At 42.3% G+C, this 17343-nt stretch overlaps 1 protein-coding gene and 1 pseudogene across 1 annotated transcript in view; one reads left to right on the forward strand and one right to left on the reverse strand.

Annotated features, from left to right (window-relative positions):
- Positions 1-17343, reverse strand: part of Agbl4 (AGBL carboxypeptidase 4) — a 1188963-nt gene that overhangs the window by 262878 nt on the left and 908742 nt on the right. The window lies entirely within an intron of this gene.
- On the forward strand, positions 7503-12028 carry LOC113177287 (hsp90 co-chaperone Cdc37 pseudogene; annotated as a pseudogene).

Here is a 17343-nt window from a genome sequence, read left to right on the forward strand (position 1 = left end):
ACATCAAGGTGGGCTACCTGGCTGGGTAAGGCCTCCCAGAGGGGTTAGGACCCTGGGGGACTGGAGAGGGAGGAAAGTAAGGATGATACTGGGGGGAGAATGCTGAAGTGACTTTAGAATTGTCTGGTGATATGAAGTAAGATTTGAGTCTGAGTGGAAACACATGTTTTCTTCTTTCCCAGCACTGGCAAAAACCACAGGAAGCTCAGAGGTTTTGTTCTAGATTTCAGTTACTGTTTAGTGGGGATGGAAGCATCATGCTAAGTTTCAGGGCTTGACAGATCCTCTTTGATTGTCAGAGATTAACAAACTCTGGGTGGGGAGAGAAGAAAATACCCTCCCTCTTGAGTTTCTACTCAGTCTTATTTTAAGATCACCTTAGAGTGATGTTAGTAAAGTATCCATCCATTTGCTCAGCAAACCCTCCCAGACACCTGCTAGGTACCAGACCCCATGCTGAGGTGGTTTTAGACTAAAAATACTCATGATTTAATGGGAAGAATATTCCATATGCAATGAAAATACTATATGATAAGTGCTCTGGGGCCTGGGATAGGGGGTGTTCAGGGAAGTTTTCTTAGAAATGATACCCAAGGAAAGTTCTGAGCAGGCATTTTCTTTCTTTTTGTGGGGAGGTAGGGAGTACTGGGGATTGAACTGAGGAGCACTCAACCACTGAGCCACATCCTCAACCCTATTTTGTATTTTATTTAGAGACAGGGTCTCACTGAGTTGTTTAGTGCCTTGCTTTTGCTGAGGCTGGCTTTAAACTTGTGATCCTCCTGCCTCAGCCTCCCAAGCCACTGGGATTATAGGTGTGCGACACCAGACCCAGCTGGAAACATTTCTATTGAAAGGACTTCTTGGGGTTTATTTCAAAAGACAAATTTGAATTATTGTCTTTTGTTATAGTAAATGCAGAACAAGATATTCTTGCTTGCTATCATGGAGCAATTAGAACATGTAGGGTAGAGTACTGTGTGGTAGAATCCTTAGTTTGGGTAATCGAAAAAGCAGTTCCATATATTCATGGGGATATCCTCAACTGTAGATCAGGGTTATCATCAATTCCAAACATTTCATAGCTGAACATCCTTGCAGATAGTCTTCAGGTGACATGGAAGGAAAAACGCACTCTCTGACCCAGTGAGGCAGTGCAAAAGAAGTGGCTTGCAATGCAGAAACTGCCATTTACTAACTGTGTGACTCTGCAAAAGCTCCTTAATCATACTAAGCCTCAGTTGCTTCTTTTGTCCAACCAGGATAATATTAGCTTGCCTAGCCACAAATGGTAGCTACTGGGACCTACTCTCCCATCCCCACACTGTATAGTCCCCTCTCTCAGCCTGTTTCCCCATCTGTGAATAGAACAGAATGGTAAGACTCTGTGCAGAGAAAGAATGAGAGAATATTCTCTAAGGGCTGTTTAGCTTTGACATCCCATGCATAAAACAACAGCCAGATTGGACTATTGCTTAATTCTATCCAAACTGCCAGATAGGCATTTGAATAAGTAATCTAATATATACATTTTTATTCTATTCAATATTCAGGTCGTCTCCTGGTTGGAATGAGTATTCAGAACTATGATTGCTTAGAAACATACTATTCCAAATACAAATGAGAATATTTTTGCAATATTCAGTTCAGCAAGAATGGGGAGGTATGAGATTAGGTTCCGCAAATAATCACATCTTTTACATCTTGGACGCCTATACACACAACTACATGCCTTTCTTCATAACCTTGGAAATGCAAATTCCTGGCCTCTTAGTAGCCTGTATATGCCCCCTGTTTTAAATCAAAGATGTGCGACCTCTCATCTGGTGTGTGAGGCCCTGCTACAGCATTCTCTTCTTCCAAAAAGCAGTGGTTTGGTACCCTTGCCCTCCAACATGGACAGAAAACTCACTACTTCTCAGAGCAGCTGATCCCACTGGTGGGCAATTTTGACTTGGGGCAATAGCCACTCATATTTTGCAACATCCCCACTTCTAATGTTTCTGCATTGATCCTTGTTCTTGTCCTGTTTTTTTCTTCCCTAAGATATTCCTATAGTGATTGAAGGCAATAACCTTATCCCTTCCACCAAGTTAGCCTTTTCCCTGAGTTGAACCCCCATGTCCTTTAATCTTAACTGTGCTCTTTCTTTGTCCCAGCCCAGGGCTCAGTCACCAAAAGCAGCAGTGAACTCAAGATGCCCTGATGAATTCCTTTTTCTCTGACTTCTTTTGCCATTCAGTATGAGAAAAAGAAACTTTTAAAATGCCAGAGGCAAAGGAGCTGATTCTGAGGAGGAAGGCTTTGGGGCTGACCGTTCCAGGCCATGCTCTGCTATAATCTCCTGCCTGGCCCCTAAGGAACAGCCATTCCTATGGAGCTGACAGTCACATTTTCCTTCTTTCCAGCCAAGTCACAGCTTTTGGATATTCCCTGTGCAGATGTGCAGGATTCTTGCACACATCTGCATATCAGAAGGGCAGGGGAAGTTGCTTGGCAAAAGGCCCTGGCTCTGCAGGAGTACTCTATTGGCAACCTCTGAGTTGTGAAAGTATCTCTCCACATAACTGTTCTTGGCCAAGGAACTCAGCCAAAGAGTGGGCTGGGCAGGGCTGCTGGGGGTATAGGAAACTGCCACATCTTCTTTGTCTCCTTTAGAGGCTGAGAAGGTCACTGGGCAAGACTTGGGATAGACAGCTGGTGTCTGAGATAATGAATGACCCAAAGGAAGCAAAGCAAAATGCATTCATTTACCATATTCCTTTAGCAACAGCTCACAACCCTATTTGTAGAGGGTCTGCTTTGTGCCAAGCAATATAAGACAGTGAGTCACTAAATAGAAGTATCTGCTTCAAATCCTAAATCTGCCATTTGAGACTGTGGGTAGGTAAATCCTTTAACCTATTTTGGTATCAGTTCTTCCATCTGTAAAATGGAATATTAATGGTGCCTGTAGCACATGATTGAGAGGAAAATTAAATGAGATGAGCCCTATAAAGCATTTAGTAGAGCAGGTGATGAGTGTTTAGTAAACATCAGTTCTTTTTGAGCACTGTTTACTATACATTTTCTATATATCAAGCACCATTATAAACTTTGCCTTATTTATTTAAATACTTTGTCTTATTTATTTCCCACAGTAAACCTCCAAGACAGGTATTACCACTCTTGGTTTGCAGTCAACTAAATCAAAGTCCTGAACTGAGATGTTAAGATATTTCCCAAGGCCAAGTGGTTTATAAAGGGACTGTCAGATCTCACTTTCATGGCCATAGAAAGTCAGGTGTAAATTTCACTCATGAGGCAGGGACAGAGGAGAGTCCCAAGGGGAAGTAGGCATAAGCCTGTGTTTTTGCCAATGGAAGAGTAGAGAAGAGAAAACCAAACTTTGTTCAGAAAGGCTGAGATCACAACTGGGAAGATGTGTTGGGTGTCATAACTAGTGGATGAAGCATGAAAGGAAAATTGAGAGTGTGAGGTGAAACTGGTAATCAGGGGAGGCAATAAACAAAAGAGCATGGGATCCAGGAAGAGGCTGCTGTCAGCACATCAGGATAAAGGCCAAGCCCTGGATGAATGAATGAATGTGCCAGAGCTGGTCAGCCATGGTCAGGCACTTTCCCTCCCCAGATCTGTAGAAGGTATTAATAATACCTACACCATAGGGGTGAGGTGAGGACTACATTTGGGCTGCACAAAAAGCTCTTTCAATGATGTTTGGAGCATGGCTGGTGCTCAATAAATGCATCTAGAGAAAAATATCAGATGTGTGTTTTGAAAGACATGATTCCAGAAACAAAAATGGAGGTATTATATTTATTCTTTTGAGGTTGGGTCCCAGCTTTAGCCTAGATAATGAAGGATTGTTGGGGAGGACTCCTTGCAAGACTTTGTTCACATGAAGATCCTTGGAGGACAAAATTAGCACAAAGGGATTATGCACTATCTGTACTTTAGGGAAGGAGGAGAATGGTAGTGGGATGTCTGATCTTGAGGTAGTTTCCTAGACCAGTCCTATGGACTCATTTTTTAGCACCAGGGAAAGGGAGGCTGCAGATAGAAGTCACTTCTCAAAGAATCACAATGCTGTGAATACAGAGTGAGGGAAATGAACACTTATCCCATTTCTAGATTGAAAGGGGTACGGGTTTGGCTGCTGTGTTATTTCTTATTCTGGCAGCTGGACATAATAAACAGGCAGAGCACTTGGCTGGATCATAGGATTTCTCCCTGTGGACCTAGGGAGCCCTGAGTACAGTGTGGCAGTCTCAAATGTCAGAAGTAAGGACCCTCACAGGAGGGGCTGAGCAAGAAAGAAGCAATGTGGTACATACTCTGTGGAAGTTTATCTCATCCTCTGTGAGAGCACCTGCCATGCCACTTGGAGACTTCAAGAAATAACTGAGCAAGTGTTATGGTTCGGAGGTGAGGTGTCTCCCAAAAGCTCATGTGTGAGACAATTCATGAAGATTTAGAGGAGAAATTATTGTGTTATGACAGCCTTAACACAATCAGTGAGTTAATCCCCTGATAGAGATTAATTGAGTGGTAACTGAAGGCAGGTAGAATGTGGCTGGAGGAGCTGGGTCCCTGGGGCTGTGCCTTTGGGGTATATATTTGGTATATGGAAAGTAGAGTCTCTCTCTTTCTCTGCTTTCTGATTATCATATGAGCAGCTTTCCTCCACCACTCTACTGCCATGATGTTCAGCTTCACCTCAAGTTCCCCTTTCAGAGACAGTGTGGATTAAGGAAATAGAATAGGCCTTGATGCTAGATGACTTTGGGGTACAATCCCAGTTCTGCTATTTGTTGGTTATGTAACTTCAGTCAATGGAGGAGTGGAGCCAGCTGCCTATGGACTGAGACCTCTGAAACTGTGAGCCCCCAAATAAACTTTTCCTCCTCTACAGTTGTTCTGGTTTGGTCTCTTAGTCACAGCAGCAAAAAAGATGACTAAAACAGCAAGACTTTGAAGGAAGCCAGAGTCCTGCATTAGCAGGCAGGAGCACAAGGCAGCAAATCACAATTGATTATTGTACATGAGACCCATTTGTGACCACATACTGGGGTAGCCTGGGGAAGCCTCAGTTACAGCTCTGCTTATACTCCATATCACTCCCCAGGGCCTATATAATATCTGAAGATAGGTATTCTTATACTTTTTACATGTTTCTTCCCTTACCTCTGACATCCTGTTGATCAGGAATACTTCATTTTTCATCTTTTCAAATATTTCTCAAATTCATTTCCTCCCTGCTTCTTGGACTTTATTCTGGGTGGTGAACAGGGGAGTTCACTTCTTAATCGATAGAGGGTGGTAGAAAAGCTAATTTATGCCTGTTAATACGTTAAATATATAAACTATAAGAATCTATAGAAGGTAGACTTTTCTCTTGGGGATTTTATGGTCTGATTTTAACCATACATCTGAAGATTCCTCCAAATTCTGTTAAAGAAAAAATGAATACATGCATGAACTCAACAAACTTTTTTTTTTTCTTTTTTTTTTTTTTTAGAATTCTGTCATGCTTGATGCTGGTCACTAGGGACTCATGGTTGCTGTCCTTGAGGTGTTTGTGGTCTGGTGAGACAAGTATACAATAGATGGCCATGCAGTGAGTAGTCTTCACTACCAACAATAGACAAACTGAAAGAATAACACAAATAATTTCTGTAAAATGTCTTGCTTAGACCATCTGTTAGATGATTTCTTTTTCTTCCTCTTCTGTAGAAGAAGTATCTGATTGATAGTGCTCAGGAGAAGGAACACTTTTCAGGTTCCCCTTTCAGAGACAGTGTGGAATAAGGAAAAAGCACAGGTCTTGATGCTAGATGATCTTGGGGTATAATCCCAGTTCTACTATTTGTTGGTTGTGTAACTTCAGTCAAATCACTTCACCTCTCTAGCCTTGATATATTCATGTGTTCAAAAGGGGATAATTTGTGCATAGTGTATAGAATAATCCTGGGTACATAATAGCTACTGAGTTAATATCAGTAATATAAGTTGTTTTTTTTTTTCCATACTGGGTTGAACTCAGGGCCTCATGCTTGCTAGGCAAGTTCTATACCCCTGAGCTACAGCTTCAGAACTTTACTTATTTATTTATTTTTTAAATTTTGAGACAGGGTGTCACTAAGTTTCCCAGACTGGTCTCAAACTTCCTTTCCTCCTACCTCAACCTCCGGAGTAGCTGAGATTAAAGCAGCTACCACATAGCTTGGAAACTATTTTTATTATTTTTTCCAAAATTTCAGCTTTGGAAAATTTGTTAGTATGCAACGAATAAATGAACTTTATTTACTGTGATGAGCTACTGAAATTTTGAAATTATCTGTTCCAAAAGCCTGGTCCAGCCAATACTGACTAATACAAAGGGCAGAGATGTGGCCTCCCTATCCATTTGAGGCAATCAGACCAGAGCTACTCGCTCAGTTCATTTTATTTGTTTCTCTTTTAAATTCTAATTCTCTAATTTGACCTTTGGAGGATGCTAGTTGGTATAAAGCCCAGGTTTCTCCACATGCTGATTGTTTGCTGAGCTTGGGTCCAGTCCCCTCATATGGAACAGGACAACAATGCTTGTAACTGATCCTGCATGGAGGCCTCTCCTCCCTCCCCATTCCCCAGTCCCAGTTCTCTGGAAAGTATCAGGAATAAACCAGAGCACATGTGGCAGGAGCTTTCTTCCTGGCTGTGTCGCCAACAGATGGGATACAATAGGTGACCCTTCAGAGCTCTGATCCTTAGCAGTTTGGGGTGGAGAAAGTGAGGTGGATGCTAGATGAGGAAAAACTCAAATTCTTCAGGCCAATTCACATGTGCCATGGGGTCCAAGGTCTGGGAGACACTTTTATGACCACTAAACATTGACATACAACTTTTTTTTTCTCCAGTTCCTCACACATCCTAGACAAGTATTTTGCCATGGGTTGCACTCCTAACCCCTTGTATACAACTTTTGTGGGGGCAGATTTGGAAAGAGAGTTGCCCCAAGTTGCACCGCCCTCTTGTGATAAAGCCATGACCTCAGATTCAGGTCTCCTGAATCCCAGTTTGGCGCCCTCTCTGTGTTCTTGCACAGTTTTGTAGCTTCCTAATTTTTGATTCTACCAAATTCAAATATTCTGGTCTATCCTTGTACATGATCGGATCCTTTCTCTACCTTTCTTGATTTATTTCAAACTCAACTTGGACAACTTGTTCCAGTTCTTCCTGCTCTTGAAAATTTGATCTAGTTTTTTTTTTTTTTAACCTCCCTTAAATTCCATTCTTCTCTGATTTCTGTTCTGATATTTTGGTTCCTAGTTAAGATCATCTTCATAATTCTTCCCTCTCCTGACAACTTTGGTTTCTAGTTTAGGTTCAGCCTTCTCCTGGAGAGTTCCTTTGAGGGACTTATCTTGTGTTAAGGGAACATTATATTGTGTCCTATGGGACATTTGGAGTACAGGTGGGATCTGAATTTATAGATTCCTTCTAGAGAGGTTGATACAGCAATGTGCAAAGAAGGTCCATCTGATCATGGCTCACAGGCATTAAAAGAGGAGATGAAAAATAAGGAGTCCTTTGGCAACATCTTACACAGGGATTGGGTAACTGTTGGAGATAACTTGGAAGCCCAGGCAGAAAGGCAAACTCAGAAAGGTCTATTTGGAAGCCAGGACAGCATGGTCAAAGAAAATGAAAGGAGACAACCATTTAGGTCAACACAGATAATAAGTGTGAGCCTTTTTGTGTGGACCCTGTGATAGGTGTGAATTGCCTTTGGGGGCATCAAAAAGGACAGATGTTTCCAGGGGATGAGTCAGAGCAGAATTTGTCCAGTGACAGCTACAAAACTGGAGTCAGAAAACAGGTCTTAAAACAGTAGGAATATGTGCTAGACTAGGAGGAAGAGGGTAAGTATGGTTTTTGAATGAATAGAAATTTCAGTGGTTATGGGTCAGGAAGAACCGAAATAGGCAGCACATTAGGACCTTGATCTTAATTTATAATAAAAACTCTGGATCAGATGTTCTTATTTTTTCTCCTTCCTGGGTTATACTGTACTGGAGTGGACAAATTCAATAATTTCTTAATTTATTAATTCATCAAATCTTACTGTTCTGCCAGATCCTTGGATAAACACTGGGGAAATAGAGATGAATTAGAAACATTTCTGGCCTTTAAAGATTCTTGGGCAGAAACATTCATTCAAGCAAATACAAATTTGTATTTGTAAGAGATTGATACCAAGGGTGCTATGGAAGTACAGAAGAATCACCTAACCTAGACTGGAGGCAGAGTGAGGTATGAAGAAGAAAGAATGGATCAGTGAAGGTTTCTAAAAGAAGATAATGTCTGCTGAAGGAGAAAAAGAAATAGATATGTAAAGAAGAGATAGTGTCAGATTGTTTTAGAGAGACACAGGCAAGCTTGGGAGATGAACTGGCTTGAAAACAAAGTATGAGCAGAACTCAGTAAAGGGAAAATCAAGCTGGTTATTCTAGAAGTCTAGACTAACAAGTGTATGCATCAGGGAGTTCTGGATTCTTGACTGAGGTTTAAGAGAAGAGGAAAAAGATTATAGGTGCCAAGAAGGAGGCTGGCCTCATCTGAAGGGAGCCTGGGCTCAATGATAGAAGCTCCATATGTTATCTTCACCAGATCCACAGCCTGGCTCCAGAGCTCTCTGCACTAGGGTTTGGGCTCAAAGTTCCATCTATGAATAAGGTTTTGCTTTGCTTCTCATGGGTCAGGCTTTGTGTGTTTACTGCTTTTGAAGCCTCTGTGGGAACGGATCACAAACTGGTCATGGAGCAGAAGCAAGTGAGTTAGATCCCAGCACTATAGTTACTAACCTTCCTTGTGTGGACTCTTTCGATCTTTTTCCTCTGGCTTTGATGGGGACATTTGGGGCAGTTTGATCTTGAAGTCAAGGCTCAGGCTAGGGAGCTGGGGAAACAGAAGGCTTAGGAACTGTATTGTTTCTAGACCATTTGAGCTTCACTAGCTTGGGATAAAAGAAATCTGGTTTTATATCAGTTCAGGTCTGTGGCATTCCACACTGGGATTTGGAGCCAAAGTCCTAGCTAATAATGATAACTTACTTCTCCTCTTTTGTGAACATATTTGCCTCAGGGAGTTTCCAGGGAGAATTGGATGGGATGAGGTTAAATGTAGGTATTTTTTGAGTCCAGACCTCCTGGCACCATTTGCTTGCTAACATATATACTGAATAACGGCTTGATTTCCCCATCACTGGCTCAGCCTGTCAGCTATTTTGGTTGGGAATCCAGGTGCTATTTTAATGATAATGATAATTTTTGGAACAGCCAGGCAGAGTACTTGACCTATTATTCAATCTCATTTTTCTCTTTCCTTCTTTCTTCTGCCATTGAACAGAACTGTGAGTTGGAATAATGGAGAGTCAACCAGTGTGGGTAAATTATCAAGATAATGACAATAATGGTCATTTGTAGAGCACTGTGGCACACTAGGGAGAACACTGACAGGAGTCAGATGGAACTAATTTTGAATCTGTGCTTAGATTACCAGCTGAGTGGATTTCAACAAGTCACTTCACTCTCAGTTTCCTCATCTACAAAAAAGAGACAATAATTCCTTCCAGATAGGACCTTTGAGAGAAGTAAATTTTATTTACGTACTCAAGGGTTGAGTCCATGATATATCAATTCTTATATCCTTAGAACCTGTAGAGCATCTGGCACACAGTCATTGGCCAGTAAATGACAGCGATTAGTAATATTTATTTGAGAAAGAATATATTCTGAACATTCAGCTAGATCAAGAAATAAAAAGAAAAAAAGATCATCTTGTTCTTCACTGTATGGTTCTAGAAATCAGAGACGCAGATGGGTTAAGAGTTCAAGGAAGTTCTAATTACAACGCTAATGTTATTTGCTGTTAATCATCTGCCTGTTGCTATCAACTCGGCTCAGAGTCAGATATGCTTTCTTTCTGAAAGCAAATCCTGGTTTTCTAAAACATCTTTAATGTAATTGATATATTTCATTACCTTTGTTCTGGCATCAGCTGCTCAAACTAAATAAAACATGGAAAGATTTTATCCACTCATTGAGGAGCTGCAGTGTGTGTGTGTGTGTGTGTGTGTATGGGGAGAGGAAGAGAGGGAGAGGGAGAGAAGACAGAAATGTGGCCAGTTCTGTTGATTTGTGGAATTTGCCCCCTGGGTTACAGATAAATGCTTTTGTTAGGTTAGTAGTGGTTGAGTGATGAGAAGGTTGTGTGTAAATTGGGAGAAGGAAGCAACTTTGAAATAGTTGCTGCACTGACACTCTTTGGATGGACAGGCAAGATCTGAAGTGACTTGATCAGATCCAAGACGATCCTTTGTGGTTGAACAGCCAGATTTTCCTCTGTAAAGTCAACCTAAAAAGAAGCTCACAGAGATGCCTATGAAGGGCATTTGTGGGAATGAGATTAGGATTAAATGTCTGTTGTATGAGGTATAATTAAAGGCAGAAGTAATTTTTAACCAGATGGTCACTCAGGCAAGAAAGTGATCATACATCTAAAGAAAGGAAGAAAACTTGCCCCCCCCCCACCTTGCTGGTCCATAACTCTAGTGGATTAGTCCATTTCCCTAGTGGATTATGAGACCTGGTCTCTTCAATTAATAGTTTTCAAGCTCTGGCACCTGGAAACTTTTGCAAGAGTCTTGAAAGAGGCTTCTTCATGCAAGCATTCTTGCCTGAACAAATATTTGAGTGCCAATTAATCTTAGATTAATTCTGCCCATACAGTGCACACAATATAGTGAAGAAAAAAAGATATTATAATACAATAAGGGAATGGAAGCAGAAGGGGTGGGGCTCTGCAGCCCAAATCTCCAGCACTGCTATGGCCTCTGCTACCAGAGCTAGAGCAGGCTGGGCCGGCTAGACAAGACTACCGTGTGTGGGACCACATCGAAATGTCTGACAATGAGGATGAGAAGCACCCCAGCATTGACTTGGCCAGCCTCTTCTGCTGGTGGCACCAGCAGCCAGGTAGAATACATGGAGCAGTTCCAGAAGGAGAAGGAGGAGCTGGACAGGGGTTGCCACGATTGCAGGCACAGGGGGGCCAAGTGCCAACGGAACCTGAAGGAGCTGGAGGTGGCTGAATGTGACCAGGTGGAGTTGGAGTGACTGCAGACTAAGGCACAGCAACTGCGCAAGGAGGAGCAGAGCTGGGAGCAGAGGCTGGAGGAGAGGCGCAAGAAGGAAAAGAGCATTCCCTGGAATGTGGACATGCTCAGCAAAGATGGCTTCAGCAAGAGCATGGTCAAGACCAAGCCTGAGAAGGCAGACGAGGATTTGAAAGAAGTGAGGAAGCAGAAACACAAAACCTTTGTGGCGGAAGTACGAGAAACAGATCAAGCACTTTGGAATTCTCTGCCGCTGGGAAGACAGCTAGAAATACCCGTCAGACAATGTCCACTTGGTTTGTGAGCAGACAGCCACTACTTGGTTATCTGGTGCACTGACCTAGAGATGGAGGAAAAGTGTGCACTGATGGAGTAGGTGGCCCACCAGACCACTGTCTTGCAGTTTATCCTGGAGCTAGCCAAGAGTCTGAAGGTGGACCCCCATGCCTGCTTCAGACAGTCATTCACTAAGATTAAGATGGCTGACTGCTAGTATATGGAAGGCTTTAATGAAGAGCTGAAGGGTTTCAAGGAGCGCCTGTGGGGTGGTGCCAAGCTTCTCATTGAGAAGACCATGAAGGATGAGGCAGAAGAGCACAAGCCTGGTGGCCTGGACCTCATAGAGGTCTATGAGTCCCTCCCTGAGGAACTTCAAAAGAGGTTTGAAATGAAGGATGTGCAGATGCTCCAAGATTCCATCAGCGAGATGGTCCCTACTGATGAGAAGTACCACATGCAGTGTTGCATTGACTCTGGCCTCTGGGTCCCCAACTACAAGTCCAGCGAGGCCAAGGATGGGGAAGAGCCAGGTCTAGGGACCAATTGCTGGAAGTTCCCAAGCTGGGTGATGAGAAAGATGTCAGTGCATGACCCACCCCAGGCAATGTTACCCCTTCCCCACCACCTGCCTGCAGACATATATGCTCCCCTTTACAGAAAAAAAAATAGATACTATGTCTCCATCCCCTGGCTTCCTCTACTTTTGCTGGTCCCCACGATTCCAGGGGTCTGCCCCGCCTTCCTCTTTCATTGCCCTGTTTCCCAGTGCTAATCCGAGTCTCTGTTTTGAGTCAAGGGTTTCCCTGCCTACAGCATCCCCAAAACTGTCAACATTATGCCAAAGGCCCAGGGGTCTAGGGAGTGGCAGAGGTCACCAGATCTGCCCTCCACTGGGCAGAGGGGTCCCCAGTCAAGGGGGTCTAAGTCTTCTGTTTGGTAAATAGCAATGATCTTCCAATAAAGGATTTCAGATGATGATGATGATGATGATGATGATGATGATGAGTGTGTGTGTGTGTATAATATGATACATGCTATTATGGAGGTTTGCACAAACCACTGTGAGAGCACAGATGTGCAAATGTTTGGGGAAGGAGGGATCAGGGGATGACCTCACAGGGGGTTAGGATACAAATGTTATGGAAGTCATTCAAGGCTGAGGGACTAACATGTGAAAAAGCCTGGAAATGAGAACCTGGACTATTCTAGGAGGTGCATAATACTTGAATAGAAGTTGTGGCAATGGGGAAGAAATGATATTAGAGAGTGTTTGTCCAAGTTTTCATGAGAGCTAGAGACTAGTGGCCCTCTCCCACAGGAGACATTGTTGAATGCTACTAATTCCTGCCCCTAGGGATCTCTAATCACCAGGGTAGTATTCAGTTAAGTTAATGAATCCCCTGTCCACTTAAAAGGGAACTAATTTGACTTGGCTGGCCTATAATTAAATGAGATTGTGGATGCAAAGAACTTAACATACTCCAGTCACTCCATGGAGTCAAAATACCCAGTTTATTACCTTACTTTGCCATCTAGGGTATCAGAATAAACTTGGAAAGTGACTCAGCTACTCTAAACTTTGGTTTCTTTGTGTCTCAAATAGGTATGGATTCTGGAGAAGATTCAAGAAAATAATTTTCTATCATTCCATGTGTAAATTGAGACATGCTGCCTAAGTGAAAGGGTATATTAGTATTAATCCCATGGCTCTTTGGACCCCTATTCTATGTATGCATGTGTCTGGATCAAGTTGGTCCCTTCCCATGCTGGTGAGTTTGGGTTCTCCCAATAGCTTTGGTCACAAGAATCCCAGCCTAGCCATATAGAGTGATGGCTCTATGCTATGCCTACCTATCCAGAGCTAGGAAGCCCAACCTGATGCTGGTTGGACCACAAAAGGAAGAAAGAGCACAGGATGCAGGGCCAACCTCAATCCATGCCCCCTCCTAGTATGTGCTTATATGTATTTGCAAAGGTACGTGAGAGATTCAGGTTTGGTGAGTAGAGGCTATATGGTCAGCAGGCAAAAGACTAAGATATCCCTGTCTATTCAGAGCCTTGGTGACTTATTAAACACCTGAGGGTCTGTAGCCAGACTAGGAACATTCCCAGGATTATGTCAAAATCATATTTGAGTGAAAAATTTGGAAAGGCCACCATCGTCTTTCAGAAGTAAATTATTTCACCAGCTCCATCTTCCAGCTGTGCAAATTGGTTAATTACAGAGGCTGTAATTTGCAATCAATATTATCTCCTTGGCATCTACTTCACCGAAGCCAAATATTTATGGCCACATTTGAAAAGGGGCACATTGTCTTAATTAGGAGCCATACATGGAACACTGGGCTAAATGACTCTCAGGGCGCTGATGTATTTTTGCTTTTTTGGTCTGGAAGATTTGGGGGAGAATACACAGGCAGATGCTAGATCAATGCCCTGATTTTCACAAGATAAAAACAACCACAGGCACTGATCCCAAGAAACAAATCCTAAACATAGAGAAGTGTTTTATGCACAAAGATTCCTGTCATAGAACTTTTTCTTATGATGAAGTAATATTCACTTAAATGTTCAACAAAGAAGGAGTGAATAATTTACCATTTACTTATTTGCTCAATGAAATATTATCCAGTCATTAAAATAATGGCTATAAAAATGATATTAATATGGAAAATTCTTATATTGTACCATTAAGAGAAATATAATAAAAAACATGATTAGATAGGTATTCAACACCTTTAAAATATGCATAAAAGAAGCTCATAAGGAAATATATTAGTTTGATTGGTTTGGTAATGGTGGTAGTCTTTAAGGTAGCATTTTTCCTGTATTTTTCTGTTTTCTTTCTTCCTTCCTTTTTATCCCTCCCTCCCTCCCTTTCTCTTTCTTTCTTCTTTGTGATGCTGGGGATTGAACCCCAGGGTTTTGTGTATGCTAGGCAAGTTCTACCACTTAGCTATACCCCCATCCCTTCCTATATTTCTTTTGAATAAACATGTATAAATTTTATAATTAAAGAAACATTTTAAAACATAAGCAGGGGAAATATTTGGTTGTATTGAAACTACTAAATCACTCCAGTCAATCCTGGAGTGAAAAAGGGGGCTTACATTATGGAAATATATTTTCATTTGGTCAGGAGACAAGTGTTAAGGATTTGTCCTATGGAAGGGCTCACTACAGAGTGCTTGTCCTTTTCTTCAAGGTTTCATCAAATATTGGGGAAGGGCAGTTCCCCTGTTGTGGGGAAGAGTGTTAAGGGAGCAGGGGGGAGCTCCTAGACCAATCTGGGCTGTCAGTGAGGGCTTCCTGGAGGTGGTAACATTCAAAATAGATTTCCAAAGATAAGAAAGCAGAGAAACAGAAAGCATTATGTTGAAAAAGAAAACAGGAGGACAAGATAGTTAAGTGTAAAAGAACCTGTCACATTTGGGGAATAACCAGTACTCATTGTAGCTAAAATGCTGGATGTCTGGAGATGAGTGAGAGAAGGAGTCCTTAGACCACATTCCGAAGGGCTTTGAATGCCAGTCTACAGCAGCCCTTTGCTGTCTGAGAAAGGCTGGAGAAGTGTGTTTTTTTTTTCCCCCTGAGGACAATGAAGGAGCCATTGAGCATGTTAAATAGAGGTAGGAGGTGGTTAGAGCTATGTGCTGAGTTATGGACTCAGGGACGGACTTGGGGGATGGAGTCAATGAAAGAGACTGAAGGTAAAGAAGCCAATTTCAGGACTAATGCAGTCATTCTGGTGAAAGATGCACACTGTGAAGCATGGAATGCCAGACTCAACAAAAGTGCCTAAATATCCTTTAGTCCAGTGCCTCCTCCTCCTCCAAGTTCCCAAAGAGAGAGTGCAGTGATTTCTAGAACCTCAAGGTACTTTGAGCTCCTTCCACATTTTTAATGGGCACTAGCCCATCTGCAATGGTCTCTCCGTTCTTTTTCAAGTATTCTCATCTGCCGGTTGCTCCACTTACACTCACACACACCCAGTGACACCCTGGGAACCGTGTTCTTGAATCAAGAGGTTCTTCTACTAGGACCAAATAGGTCTCCTATTAACTCCACTCTCTAATTACAGTTCTCCCTCACGAAGATCAACCATTCTGCCACCCAGGCACATGATATGTGTTTCTGTGCTGATGGCCCTTTTCAGTCTCCCTAATAACCCTCTGAAGGATGCGCAATTATGAAAAACAAATATAAGAAGCTATGTGGATTTTCTCTTCCATCCTCAATTCTTCTGACTCCAGTGGGCTATAGTTTTGTGTAACTTTTGGGCCCCAGGAGCTTCCTTAGAAAACACTCCAAATTAAATTCTGGGGACCTGAACTGAAACCTAGGTTCCCCAGAAAACTATAACTGCTATGGAGTGCAGAGGGACCATAACCTCTTGTGATGACTTTATGTATCAACTTGACTAGACTACAGGTCTCCCAACATTCAGTAGAACATTATTCTTAGTGTTTCTGTGAGGATGTTTTTGGTTGAATCTAACATGTAAATTGATTAACTGAATAAAGCAGATTGTCGTCCATAATGTGAGTGAGCCGTATCCAATCAGTTGAAGAAGATCTGAATAGAACAAACTGCTGAATAAGGGGAAATTATTTTCTGAATAGGAGAATTCCTCTTGTCTGACTATCTTTGAACTGGGGCATTAATATTTTTTTTTCCTGTTTTCACACTCAAACTGAAACATTGGGTTTTTCTGATCTTAAACTTGAAATCTTCAGACGGGAACCACAACACTGGCTCTTCTGATTCTCTGGTCTTGGGACTCAGATTAGCCTCAGCACTCCTGGAACCTCAGCTTACCAACTGCAGAACTTGGACTTGTCAGTCTCCATAATTGCTAAAGCCAGTTCTTTATCAAAAATATATTTGCATACACACACACACACACACACACACACACATACCCTATTGGTTCTTTTCTCTAGAGAAGGCTGACTAACATCCCTTCCTTGTTCTTATACCTAGACTTCTCAGAATACAGCCTGTAACCATATTCTCCTTTTCCCATATTGCCTCATTGGAACCAGAGCTGACATAATATGACAGAGCTGGGATACAAATTTAGGTGTGGTGGCCCCAGCTCAGGGCCTATTCACCACACCAAAGCACACCAGGAACATCTGAGAGGAAAAGACTTCCCTTATCTTATTGCCTGTTCCAGCTCTTCTGGCATTGGACCTTCCCAGATTCTTGAGGGGCAAAGGCTTGGTTTCCGAATCTATCTAACTACTCATTGCATGGTTATTCATTAATGAAACAAAGATTTTCTTCTTTTTATTAGTGTATTTTTCAGTAGGCACAGTCAGGAACCAAGCCCTAAGAAGCAATTTTGTTTTCCCATCACCATCTATCACCTCTGGTTTCCTGTGTTATGCCTAATGCTGCTCAGTGGGCTGGAACATGGTGCCAAATAATTAACCAACAACCCCTGCTAGGTTAGCCAACCCTACCTGGAGAAGAACACACATGCCAAGGTTGAATAGACTCCAGCCCCAGGGCAAGGGTGAGCAGGGGCAGTCTGAGGACTCTGGTGGTTCCAAGGTGCAGGTCCCCTATTACCTTCCGGGATTCTCCCCTCCTCTCCCAAGTCCTCTGCTTTGATTGCACCTCTCCTTTCTTGTCTGTCTAACAAGTTCCTACTTTTCCTTCAAAACCCAGTTCCAATGCCTTCTGGTCTAGGCGGAGCTTCCTGCTCTCTCCCTGGTGCTCACAAAACACCTGTGCACTTTTCAACCTGAACATGACCATTGTCTTGTGTTTCTTCACTTCTCTTTGACTCCCTTTGGATTTTTTCCAGGTCAAGAATGAAATCTGATACTTCTATTTCTCAGTGATCAACACAAACCACTGAATATAACAGGCATTGAAGCATGTAAAATGCATGAATG

The sequence above is a fragment of the Urocitellus parryii genome, chromosome 11, assembly GCF_045843805.1.
Source record: "Urocitellus parryii isolate mUroPar1 chromosome 11, mUroPar1.hap1, whole genome shotgun sequence".
Classification (NCBI taxonomy): domain Eukaryota; kingdom Metazoa; phylum Chordata; class Mammalia; order Rodentia; family Sciuridae; genus Urocitellus; species Urocitellus parryii.